General features: G+C 40.9%; 1 pseudogene; it reads left to right on the top strand.

The window, feature by feature from the left end:
- The first annotated feature begins 2,365 nt into the window (after positions 1 to 2,365).
- LOC130141897 (transmembrane protein 174-like) lies at positions 2,366 to 5,326 on the top strand (annotated as a pseudogene).
- Positions 5,327 to 13,099: the final 7,773 nt, after the last annotated feature.

Raw genomic sequence — 13,099 nt, 5'->3', positions numbered from 1 at the left:
AAAAGGAGTCTAGCACTAATATTCCTTAAGATCTATCTGCTGACAGATGAGAAAGACACATCTGCAATTGCATTCAGTATCAGTTCCGAAGGAATTTAATTCAGTGAGCAGCCCCTTTCATAACTGAGCTGTTGCCACACTGTGATATGAATGCACAGTAGACTAAAGGCATTTTTATCAATTTTGAAGAAGCAGTCTAAAAGAAGGTGAGTCTTCCAGCTCTAGTGCTATTTTTATTTTATAAATCTCAGGATAAGCTTGCTTCCCCAGAACTTCTGGTAGCAGGAAATAGCATACATTCCACCACCTGAGGAGCAATCTCTGTACTGCGTGATACAAAGATCGGCAGCATCCAAACCCCCTTGCTTTCTAACCTCACTGAAGTGGGAAGCTAGGAGCGGCTGGGTAAAGAGTTCGATATAATAAAACTCAATAACAGCAGAATGTTATTAAGTAAGGTATCCTGTATTGCAGTGCTGGGGTAGGTAGCACTGGGGATAGCTCCACCATAAATGCTCTGACAATCTGGCAGACTTTTAGAGACTATATACCATAAAGTCATACATATTCACAAGATTTCAAATAACTCATTTACATATGCATGAGATTTCCTGGAACTCATTAACATATGCAAATGTCTGGTCTACATGCGCAGTCATCTTCCCTGGTGGTCTTTGGGTGGTCGTCCAGATTTTCAGATGAATGCTTCTAGTCTTCTTCACTGCACCTGCTGATTGACCTTTACTTCTGCACAAACTCAGTTCTGGGATCAGTAGACCATATCCTTCGAGGCTATTGTTGCCATTCTCTTGTAACTTTCTTATCTCTGTTCTCAAGATTGAGTTGTCTACCATGAGATTTTCCTGGTCCCCCCTTGTTTTACACCCATCCCTTATCTTACAACCATCTTTTGTTGAACTAAATATCTAAGGTACTCACAACATCTTCCTTGGTTTCTGGGCCTTAACCCTTTCATGCATCTACTCCCTTGCCATGTTAATCAAAACAGATTGACTACTTGAAGATTCTTCCCCCTTAAGGAATTACACAAAGACATTCTACCAGAACCCTCTGACAACAACTACTTTAGTCTGCAACTGTTAGGAAACAAAATCTCAACATTCAATTAATCTGTCTAATATATGGGATATGGATAAGCAGTCATGGTGTATCCTTGCTTAGGGTCTGATCCTGCTGAAGTCTGTGGTATTTACTTCAGTGGGAGAAGGAAGAGACCTGTAGAAATAAACACTCTTCTGCCCACAGCTTGGGTATGTGCAGTGTACAAAACAGCTGTCATCAGAACACTATGTTAATCTTGCTATTGTTGCAGTTCCAATTTCAAATGTGAAGTCCCAGGAATTAAGGGAGAATGTGGGATCTACTAGCTACACATTTTTGTCAGAAGAGAATTTCAACAGAACAATTCATTGAGATGTAAGAAAAAAAATTCTAGGTACTTCTGAATACAGAATTTACCTTACAGGACAAGATCCCTTGCTTTACCAGGTTTAATGTTACAGGAGATGCTTTCTCATTCCTGCAGTGATGCCAGCTTTACTCAGTCTAAACTCTGAGGAAGTGATGGAGATCCCACAACAAAAAATGTCAACAATTAAGGGGAAATTACAAAGTAATTATGCTACCTTCAAGCAGTTGGAAAGCTTTGGCTGGCTTGAAATAATTTTTCTTCTATAACCAGGAGCTCTCCCAGGCTGTTCAGTACTCACCACCTTGTTGTTGCTTACCCTCCCACCCATCCACTACTCCCTCTTGGCAAAATATCAGAAAGCTCACTTCGATATTTTTTAAAACACAGAAGCTCTGGACTGTAGAACGAGCTGCAACAGAAGTCCAGACATGGTTGTAAATGTAATGCTTCAGAGCACTGCAAAGCACTCTCATCGATGGCCACACATTTTCCTGCAGATCTGGGTTGCTGGAGTGGTGGCCCAAAGAGAGTGAGTTGCCACGCTGCTGTTGGCTAAATGTATACTGTCCATATGTTGGATGCATCATTTGTCAGGGACCCAGGAAAAGCTGTGGTGGCTGCATCTTCCTTTCTCTCCCATCGAGGAAGTATCAGTGGGTGCCAAATTAAAGAAGAGGATAAACAAAGAGATAAGTAGCTGTGCAAAGGTGAAGCCATTTTGGAAACAATGTTGGTAATTCAAAAATTCTTTGGTGATTACTTCAGGCTTCACTTCCCAGACCTTTATTCTAAGCACAGTTTATTCTTTCACATGATAGACTCTGTTAACCATACACACACAAAGGTCTTGTATAATTAACCTGAACCTTCAACTTTAAATGGTCTACTAAGTTCTTTACAAATCCCCTTTTTCTTGAGGCAGAAGATACAGTAATGGAGCAGAACAACAACAATGTAGAAGATTTCTCCTTGAATGTCTTTTCTGTCACTCCTGGGTGCTATTGAAAGGCATTTAAAGAACAATGCAATCATCAGGCACAGTCAACATGGGTTCACAAAGGGAAAGTCCCGTCTAACTACTTTGATATCCTTCTACAATAAGATCACCTGCCTCATGGATGAAGGGAAGGCAGTGGATATAATTTTCCTGGATTTTAGTAAGGCTTTTGATACTGTCCCTCACAGCATCCTTCTGGACAGGTTGTCCAACTCTGAGATGAGCAGGTACATGCTGTGCTGGGTGAAGAACTGGCTGAAGGGCAGGGCTCAAAGGGCTGTAGTGAATAAGGATACATCTGGCTGGCAGCCAGTCACCAGCGGTGTTCCTCAGGGGTCAATTCTAGGGCCAGTTCTGTTCAATATATTTCTCAATGATTTGGATGCAGGAGTTGAATGCACCTTTAGGAAATCTACTGATGACACCAAACTGGGAGGTGCTGTTGACTCTCTTGAGGGACCTTGTGGCAGTGTGCCTCCCCCCCCCCCCCCACCTTTGTTTCCATAACAATGCTCAAGTGATAACCACCAGTGGTGGTGGTGATGGCTGTATCCAACTCAAAGCAAATGCAGGGGACACAGATAACCACATGATAGCCAAGGGCTAATTTGAACAATGCACCCACCCAACCACAGTGCTGGTCAAGGTCCAACTCAAGCCAAGTTTATAAAAACTAACTTCTGTAGTCAGTATGCAAATATGACTATGAGTCAATTATCTTGCTCCATCAATAGTGGACAGTCAAGGGCCCATTGAGCTCTCCTGCATGGCAGCGGGCTGCATGCCAGGATCTCCCCTTGAGTAGGGACGCCTCTCAAGGTTACTCCTCGAGGTTCAGAGATTCCTTGCCACAAGAGATTCTCAGTAAGTGATTAGTAGCATGCTAAACTTTGAAAATCTTAGCTAAGCAGTATGAAGGATTGATTGTGCACATATAATCCTTTAGATATAAACCATTGACCAAGTCTGAGACTAAGTCTGGATCTAGCCACACCTAATCTCCCCTCTGAGGAGGAGTTTAGAATGCAAGGTGGTCCTTTCTGAACCTCATGACTCAACAGGAGGGTCTCCCTGACAGTTTTGTCTGACCCTGTCCTCTGTGCAGTAAATAATCAAGTGTACCTTGATGTCAAATCTTGTTAAACCACTGTCGCATTTCCTATCAAACTTTGTTAAATCGCTGTTTCATACCAATAAACATATTGCTACTTCTCTCTTACAAGTGCAGTGCATCACTCATTCTACAACAGGTGAGAGGCCTTACAGAGATAGATTAGAGCAGGGGTCCTCAAACTACGGCCCGTGGGCTGGATACAGCCCCCCAGGGTCCTCAATCCAGCCCCCGGTATTTACAGAACACCCCTGCCCCCCCCCCCCCCCCGGGGTTTGGGGGGGAGAAACCAAGCAGCCGCAGATGACTGCCTGCCACTTCATCCGCACCGTCCTCCTGTTTAAAAAGTTTGAGGACCCCTGGATTAGAGCATTGGGCAATGATTAACGGGATGAAATTTAACAAGTCCAAATACCGGATTCTGCACATAGGATGGAGTAGCATTGGGCACAAGCCTAAATTGGGAGAGTGGCTGGCAAACAGCCCTGCAGAAAGGGATCTGGGGTGCTGGTTGGCAGCAGGCTCAATTGGAATCAGCAGTGTTCCCTGGCATCCAATAGGGCAAACTGCATTCTGGGGCCCATCAAACACAGCATAAGCAGCCAGCCAAGAGAGGGGATGATCCCACTGTATTTAGTGTTGGTGCAGCCTCACCTTGAGCACTGCTTGCAGTTCTGGGCCCCACAATTTAAGAAGGATGTGAAGGTACTTGAATACGTCCAGAGGAGGGCAACAAAGCTGGTGATAGGACTGGAAGGCATGTCCTATGAGGAGTATCTGAGTACTCTGGGCTCATCTAGCTTGGAGAGAAGGAGGCTGAGGGGCGAGCTCATTGTTCTCTGCAGCTTCCTGAGGAGGGGAAGTGGAGAGGGAGGTGCTGAGCTCTTCTCCCTGGGATCCAGTGACAGGACATGTGGGAACAGTTCAAAGTTGCACCAGGGGAGGTTTAGACTGGACATTAGGAAGCATTTCTTTACCAAGAGGGTGGTCAAACACTGGAACAGGCTTCCTAGAGAGTTGGTCTATGCCCCAAGCCTGTCTAATGTTTAAGAGGCATTTGGACAATGCCCTTAATAACAAGCTTTAACTTTTGTTCAGCCCTGAAGTGGTCAGGCAGTTGGACTAGATGATCATTGTAGGTCCCTTCCAACTGAACTATTCTATTCTGTTATGTTCTATTCCTATTCCATACTATTCTATTCTTATCAGCCAATCAGATCTGATGTCCTGGTGTCAGATGGGGATAAAGCTGGCACCACTTTGCTCTTTTCAGGTGTGTTTTTGGGACTGGTGGGGATCACTTTCACTGTGATGAGATGGATAAAATATAACAGCATTACTCACCTTGAATGGACTCAGTTAACTAGGGCCTATTCTTCTGTCTGTTGGGGTGACTTTTCTGATTCCTGTTTATAAATTTAACATGCTTAAATGCAAGCCCTAGAAAGAAAGAGAGGAAAATACATCAGACCTCGACCAGACTGCAAGTGGACAGTCCTTTGTGTTCACTGGTATTAACCAGCCTATAACTTTTCACAGTGCCACAGTGGTACAGTACATCCTTCCACCATACCCAGCCCAGGAGGGCATTGCTGTGAATCCATGCTGCCTTCACCAGGTGCTCAGCTGCTGCGGTGCCATTTCCTCCAGTGCCTCACCAATTCCCACGCCAGGTTCTGCTCACTTCTGCCCTGCCTAACCCCTGGATAATCCAGTTTTTACCAGAGATTAAAACAATGCTATTTATCTCACAGAGAATACCAGAAATCAGAGGTACATTGAATAATGGGCCATATAAGATTTATTTAAAGAACGATGTGCTCATGTTTATCTGAGGAGACCCTTATTGTTGACTTGAGGATGTACTAAATCCTTAAATGGGTGACATAGGGAGTGTGCTAATTGTCCAGGCACAAGATATGTTAATATTGTTAACTTGAAGATATACTAAATCCTTGAATGGGTGATATGGAGAAATAGTGTGAAATGGGGACAATGGACATCGATTGTGATTGTATATGTCTGCTCAAGGAATGTGGGTATGGTGACTGGTCATGGGTGCGGTGTCTGGTCACATAGGCACACAGCTTTGAGGAGACGCCTACAGTTTTGAGGAGACGCCTGCCCTTCTTCCTCTAACAAAGGGGAGACGGGGAGACGCCTGCCCTTCTTCCTCTAACAAAGGGGCTATTTAAAAAAGAATGAGAAAAGGATGAGAGACATTCCAATGCTATTTAGAGGGAGGGAATGCTAAGTCTCCTTGCTGGAGAAGATCAGATGATCACAAGAACATGAATCACCTACAAACCTGCAAGACCACCACATTCCAGGCAAAGGACTGATAAGCTAATTAACATACGAAGCGGGGTTTAGGTAACGAATATGTATAGGCGTTAATTGAATATTCATTTGTTTTATTGTATAAATGTGAGATGGTTCGTCACTTTGGGCATGCACGCTTGTGGAGGAGTGATCCCCCGTGCATCTGTGCGCAATAAACATACCTACTTTATAACTTTCGAGTTGTAGAGTTTAATTCCGTACGTCATGGGAATGTGCTAATTGTCTAGGCGCAAGATATGTTAATGAGTTCCCGGAAAGTTAATGAATAGACATGAGTCTCTTGTATAAAGAGGGGGCTGAAAAGTCCCCTCGGTGTGCATGACTTTGGTGGAGCGATCCCCCATGCACCCAGCGCTGCCAAATAAAGATAACCTCCGCTCACCTGCATATTGCTGACTGATTCTTCAAATCAATTTGGCAACCGAGATGGGACCTCCTCTGCTCGGCTGCGGGACCCATTGAGAGCAGACACTCCCTAGGGTACCCCCGGGGATTTTCCCGGAGGGGCTCCTCATCTCATCTGGATCACCGCAGGAGCAGACAAGGACTCCATCCTACTGAGCAAAAGGTGTTATCTTTATTCAAATATTGTATTTAGGAATATGTTGGAAGAAGGGTTCGCCGGAGTCAAGAAGATGCTCAATATGAGTTATGCATCTTGCTCAACTTTATTAGTTTCTAACACTACTTATATAGAACCGATACACATGCATATTCGTAAAGCAGAAATATAATTGGTTAGTAGTCTCTAAACGCGCACGGTTCTCACACCCCTAATTATCATGACTAAAATAAGCATTCTATCCATGTAGCTAATTGTGTTGCTGTCCTTCAGCCTTGTAGTTTGTTACTCCCTATTTTCCCATACCGCTCCCTATCTTTCTTGGCCCTGCACCTGCTTTCCCAGCAGCTGTATCTTGTTACAGCCATGGCCTGTTGGCACAACATAATTACTTGGTCTCAGGATTCAAGAATAGCTCAAGGCTACCTTTCTTATTAACTTCAGCACAGCAACTTCAGCCCAATTCTGATTACAGGCCTATTCTAATACCAGGCCTGGATTGTGCAGATCTTCAGAGATTCTAAGGCCACACTTCTGCAGCCATTCTTCTGCATGAATATTACTGTTTTGTATTATCTTTATTCAAATACTGTATTTAGGAATATTGATGTTTTGGATATTTCTGTTTTTGGGGACTGGTCTGTTTGTAAAGCTATCTGTAAGACATAAGATTACTGTATGCTTATGCAGGGTGGCGTATGCCGGGTAGCTAGCACCTCAGGCATACATTTGATTTTGATTTAGTAATTTGTGTTTTAGTCTGGAGACTAAACATTCGATGATTTGGAGTCAATCCGTATGCAGAGGATTGATATTTGATTTTTGATTTAGTGTTTGTTTTGATATTAAGGTAATATCAGAAATTCGTGTTTTAGTTTGGAGACTAAAAATGTTTGGTGATTTGGAGTCAATCCGTATACATGGGATTGATAATTATAGGACTAATATTAATTGTTGTACTTTATGTTGTAAATATAAGAACATTTCTGTATTAGGTGTGAATGTGGGTGTGTGAGTACTGTCTTGAGCAGGGGTCCTCAAACTTTTTAACCAGGGGGCCGGTGCGCGGATGAAGTGGCAGGCAGTCATCTGTGGCTGCTTGGTTTCCCCCCCCAACCCCTGGCGGGGGGGGTCTGTAAATACCAGGGGCCGGATTGAGGATACTGGGGGCCGTATCCGGCCCGCGGGCCGTAGTTTGAGGACCACTGGTCTTGCGCATCTGAGGCGTGAGTGTAAACCTATATATGTTTTAAAGTGCATATAGTGTAAAGAATTATTGAGTATGTGGTGGGGGTTGCTGCTTAAAGACAAAATTCGTCTCTGAGCAGTTACTCTGTGGTGTTTTGGCATCAATTTGATGCAGCCTCCGACTGCATCTTCTGTCGGCAAGAGTCCCCTACCCCTTGGCTTCTCACACAGGTGGACAAGGACTTCTGCACAACATAAAAGGTATTTATATTTATTCTTTGTTTTGAATATTTGATTGTCTTAAGATTTAGTTTTACCCCATAAGATGAAAGACAGGACACTGTCTGACAGGGTTGAGAAGAAGGGATGCCTTCTGAAAAGGGTAATAGCCCTATTTGATTGTCTTAAGATTTGGGAAGCTAAAAACTTCCTTTAGTTTGTCTTAAGATTTGGGGAATTCCTAGAACATAACAACTGAAATAGCGCTCTGTGTCTTGTTTGTTCTGTGTTGTCTTGTTACATGTTCAAAATTGGAGTTACGAAATGTATGTTAAAAAAAATAATAATATTCTGGTAATTCTAGGCAAATAGCTGAAAAATTAACATTCTGCTTAAGGCCAGAAAAAATTAGAATCTGTTTTTTGGCAGTTATTCATTGAAATGCGTACTTTATGTGATAACGTGAACTGTCAGTGTTCCTAGAGTTGTATGTAAGTGCACGGTACCGTGTAACATACTGCCTGTGTGACTGAGGGCTGCCCAGAGAGTGTGATGTGTGTGAGAGATGCGGTGTCACTGCGAAGCGAATGGGGAGTCCCGATCTGCATGTCTGTGTTCCCCACGAGGGGCCAGCCAGAGACAGACGGAGCGATTGAAAAATCAATTTATGAAGTGTTGAAATGCATAATTAGAAATTAGAGCGGGAGACTGTGGACAAAACATTAGAACTAACATCATTTGGAAAAAGCACGAATTAACCTCTGCCCTTAGTGTCGTAGGTGCTGTCTGTATACTTGAGCAAAGGGTGGCAATTGTCTAAGATATATTATCTCCTCGCAAAAAAAATTAAAAAAATAATAATAAGAAGAAAAATAATGATACCAAGAAATAAGGCTAAATAGAGGTCTTGAACTGTGGTGTGTGTTCTGAAATAAGTATGGTACCTCCAGTAATAACTAATACGTTTTAGACAAATACCGGACTTATTAAGAAGATGGGGGGCAGATCGAGCCAAGAAATAAATACCGAAACACCCCTGGGATATATTTTGAAGCACTGGAAAGAATTTGGCAGAATTCCCAGTGGAAATTTGAACAAAAAGACATTTTTAAAATATTGTCAGAATTGTGGCCTTTCTATACATTAGGTGACGATGAAAGATGGCCACTCAAAGGAAGTCATATTACAACACAATTTTACAGCTTATGCTGTTTATTGTAAGTTTTAGGAATAATGTGTGTATTACTTCAATGTTTTGTTTGGTGCTGTCAAAGAATGATCATAAGGCATAATGATTTTTTGTAGTTGCAAAAGAATTTGAAAAAGTTACTGGAAAAGGGGGGAATGAATGATGTACCACTTATCTATAGGATGATGTACTATGTTTATCTAAAAGCTGGGAAACGTCCAAGGACCCTTATTGCTAACATGACGGATGTACTAATTGCTAAGTCCTTGGATTTGTCATCTTTAAAAAGGCTATCTGGTCCTAAGTTCCTGTTGTTTATACAACGTGGCAAAGACAAGGACTTAAATCATGGTCACTAGTTTAGTGAGATATGTGAATGAGTTCCTGGAATTGTAATGAATATGTAAACGATTTCCTGGAAAGTTAATGAATAGGTATGAGTAGCTTGTATAAAGGGGGGACTGAAAAGTCCCCTCGGTGTGCATGACTTTGGTGGAGCGATCCCCCATGCACCCAGCACTGCCGAATAAAGATAACCTCCGCTCACTTGATTCAAAGAGTATGTACCACACCGAAATACCTTGTAGTGGACAAACAGGCTCTTATCCAAAAACTTTCTCTGATGAGGAAAAGCAGTTTTCTATAGCCATCATTTCTCAGAAAGCTTTCCTTGTATTTTTCTGTCTCCTGCACTGTTGATAATTTTGATTCACAAGAATGTCAAGCTTTTAGAAGGTTGTTTTCCTTTCCAAAGGTAAAGCTAAGCATTTCTAACATCATCCAAAGTGGTCAGAGGAGAAGAGACAGTTTTGAAAACATGCATTTATGACTGATACTGTGATAAACATTTGAAGACTTGGCAGCGTATCATCACTGACCTTTACTTGTGAGCACTCATAACTGCAGAGATTAATTAATTAAGTTTTACTAAAATGTTTTGAGGATGTAAGATTCCAGTTACTGTAAGTACAACAGAAAATCTTATATACTGCCTACTTATCTTCAGAACAGTCTGCTTAGGGGAATATGTATGTACAGTAAAATACTGCAAACTGCAGAAGTCGTAGTAACAACATGAGATCTTGGGGCAGGAAGGAAAAGATACAATCAGTATAATATATTTATCTATAGACTCCTATTCAAACATGGCTTTCAGAGACACCAACATAATACATATATTGAATTTGCTTCCACTAGTTTCTAAGGAGTGCTACATGCTACCTGGAGAAAAGTCCATAGTCACTACTCAAAAAAAAGTAGTTTTAAAGTAGTTGGTTTGCAAGCCCACCTGGTTTCATTTTGCTCATTGTAAAAATCTTAGGTTTGCTTGATGTTGCAAGTTAACATGGCAAAATGTTATTGAATTAACCAAATCACAGTACTGGATGAGGAATCTGCTTCAATTTATCTTATTCCCAATTTAGCAGTAAAATTTAAGCATATGTGTAAATCCCATTGAAATCAATAGGGTTTATGCACATAAAGTGCTTTGCTGAATTGGGGCCAGTAAAGAAATATGACTAATCGCACTAATAAAGGAAATAGGAGTTAGTCCAAGTTACTTAATCACAGTCTGTTTATGGGGAAAGAGCTGTGCTTTTTATGTCCTCACTGTCTTACACTTTAAAAAATAAATACAAGCCAGAAAGGGAAATTCAACTTTCTATAACATGATGATGCTATAATTTGTGCAGTAACCCCTTCATGATTGTTCTTTTGCTTATTTGAGCTACTGACATTTCCAACCCCCCATTAAATGTGTTCTTGTTTTGGCAATCCCTTTTAACTGTGTTCTGTTTCTGCTTTCTCCCTCCTCTCTCCCCACCAAATCTGTTCTATTTTGAGTTTGGCAAAATTATACAGATTAGTGCTGAATAACCAACACAAAAAAAAATTGTAATTTGAGAGATTTAGGGCCAAGTTCCTAACTGATGTAAATTCTCACAGCTCCACAGCAGTGACTGAAGCAACATGAGTTGAATGCTGGCTGAGGTTTTAGACCTCAGGGTTCATTTTTTTCCCTCGTAGAATGTCTAGAGTTAAAGCGATTTTCTTAGATTTGCTATTAAGAACTTTTCAGCTATTCAGTTTGTGGTTTTTTCCCTGTGGACTGGAAAAAGCATAAACAATCTTCATAGAATCATAGAATCATTTAAGTTGGAAAAGACCTTTGAGATCATCAAGTCCAACCGTTAACCCAGGACTGCCATGTCTATCACTAAACCATGTCCCTAAGCACCTCATCTGTGTGTTTTTGAAACACCTTCAGAGATGGTGATTCCAGGACCTCCCTGAGCATCCTGTTCCAATGCTTGACCATTCTTTCAGTGAAGAAATTTTTCCAAAAATCTTGATACATCCTACCTAATCTGCAGGTGAGTACTCATGATTTGGCCCTATAAATCATGCAATACATTTTTTGATGTGTGTGAGTGCTCTTCTTGAAAAGTGGTTATTACATGGAAACTCATAAAAATAATTTCTTCAGACCCTGATTCAGAAGTTCACATTCTGTGGAGAGTTAAAAGACTGCAGAAAGCAAATACAAGGAACATGATGTCAAGAAATAAATAGCTCTTTTTTAATTTATTTTTTTTTTTTAGGAAATACCTAGCCTATATGTAATAAAAAACCCAGAAGTTTAAAACACACAGTTCACATATTGTCATTACACACATCCAAAAAAGGTCAATTATTAGATTTGTTATGTGTACAAAATTCCACTCAAATCCCAACAAGATAAGTAAGAGGGAGAAAACAGAAAAGTAGAAAAGTAAGGACATTGCCAAGGAAATAAAAACAGACAATAAAAGGAAAACCTCAGATAGATTGAAAATAATAATTTTAATGGTATGCCAGAAGCAAAATGTACAACAAATATAAAGCCATGTTTCCTCTTAATCTCTACTTGATCTAGACTTATAAATTTTGTGTATCCTAAAATTTACCAAGGAGGTTTATAGGAGCTGAAACTCAAAGCTGCCTATATTCACTTTCAAAATGTGTTGCTTTCCCTTGGTCTTACATTACAAGCCTAGCTAAGAACAGAAGACTGTTTGATTGCTGTTTATTCAGCGTGACCCTCCATGGTTGTTTATATCCTGTAGGCAAAAAAGATTAATACAATAAACTATCACAGTGATATTTTTTTCCATCTATGGAGTTCATTAAAAATCTAATTTATGCTGGGATGCTAGCTGCCCATTTTATTTTTTGTTCTGCCTGTGGTTGCTGTTATACTGTAGGATGCTAGGAATGTAATTGAACATTCTTTCTGTAGCTTTTATGCTTACTAGCTGTTCTTGGAGGACTCTTGGAGAACAAAGCATTAAGCAGGTTATTAAGCAGGACCAACACAGCGAGTCTTTAGTAAACACCTGTTTTTCTGGTGGTGTTTACGTGTGTGAATTTGCCCAAATTAACTGTAGTGCTGCTCACGGCACAAAAAAATTAACCAACTGCTAGCATTTATGTCACAAGCATCCCGTTTCAGAAATCTATAAATTAAGCATAAATTTTTCTCTGAACTGAAATGCACAGGATTAGTTGTTCAAAATGCTGCCCTGCTTAAAAAGAAATGGGCTTAAGCTATGAGTTCCAGATAATATTCAAGAAGTTAAAACTGATGCATATTCAAATTGAGGGATAATTCACACTTTTTGTGCACCTTATTTACCTTTCCCCAGCTCTCCACAAAAGTAAGTGGAGGCAGGATAAACTGCAAATCTGTATGCAGAAATTAAATATATGAAGAGTAACAGAGGAATTGTAGGGGACAAAGACAGTGGGTTGATTGACATTGACAATATGCAGCTGTGGCTTTGCTTTGACAATGTGCAGCTGTGATCCTACAGCAACTCAGTTAAATAGCTCTGAGGAGAAGGGAGGAACCTGGATGAAGCAGAGACAAGGAGGAGTGTGGTCTGGTGTCTGGAGGACAGAGGAAACAGCGTAGACAGTAGAGTTTGGCCAATAATAAAGCTTTTTGCTGCTTACTATTTTATTTGTGTTGTGTTATTTCCTGACCACTGTAACTTAATTGTGACAAAGAACAACTT

This window comes from Falco biarmicus, chromosome W (assembly GCF_023638135.1).
Source record: "Falco biarmicus isolate bFalBia1 chromosome W, bFalBia1.pri, whole genome shotgun sequence".
NCBI classification, from domain to species: domain Eukaryota; kingdom Metazoa; phylum Chordata; class Aves; order Falconiformes; family Falconidae; genus Falco; species Falco biarmicus.
The sequence above is the reverse complement of the archived record's forward strand: the minus strand, read 5'-3'. Positions and strand labels throughout refer to the sequence as shown.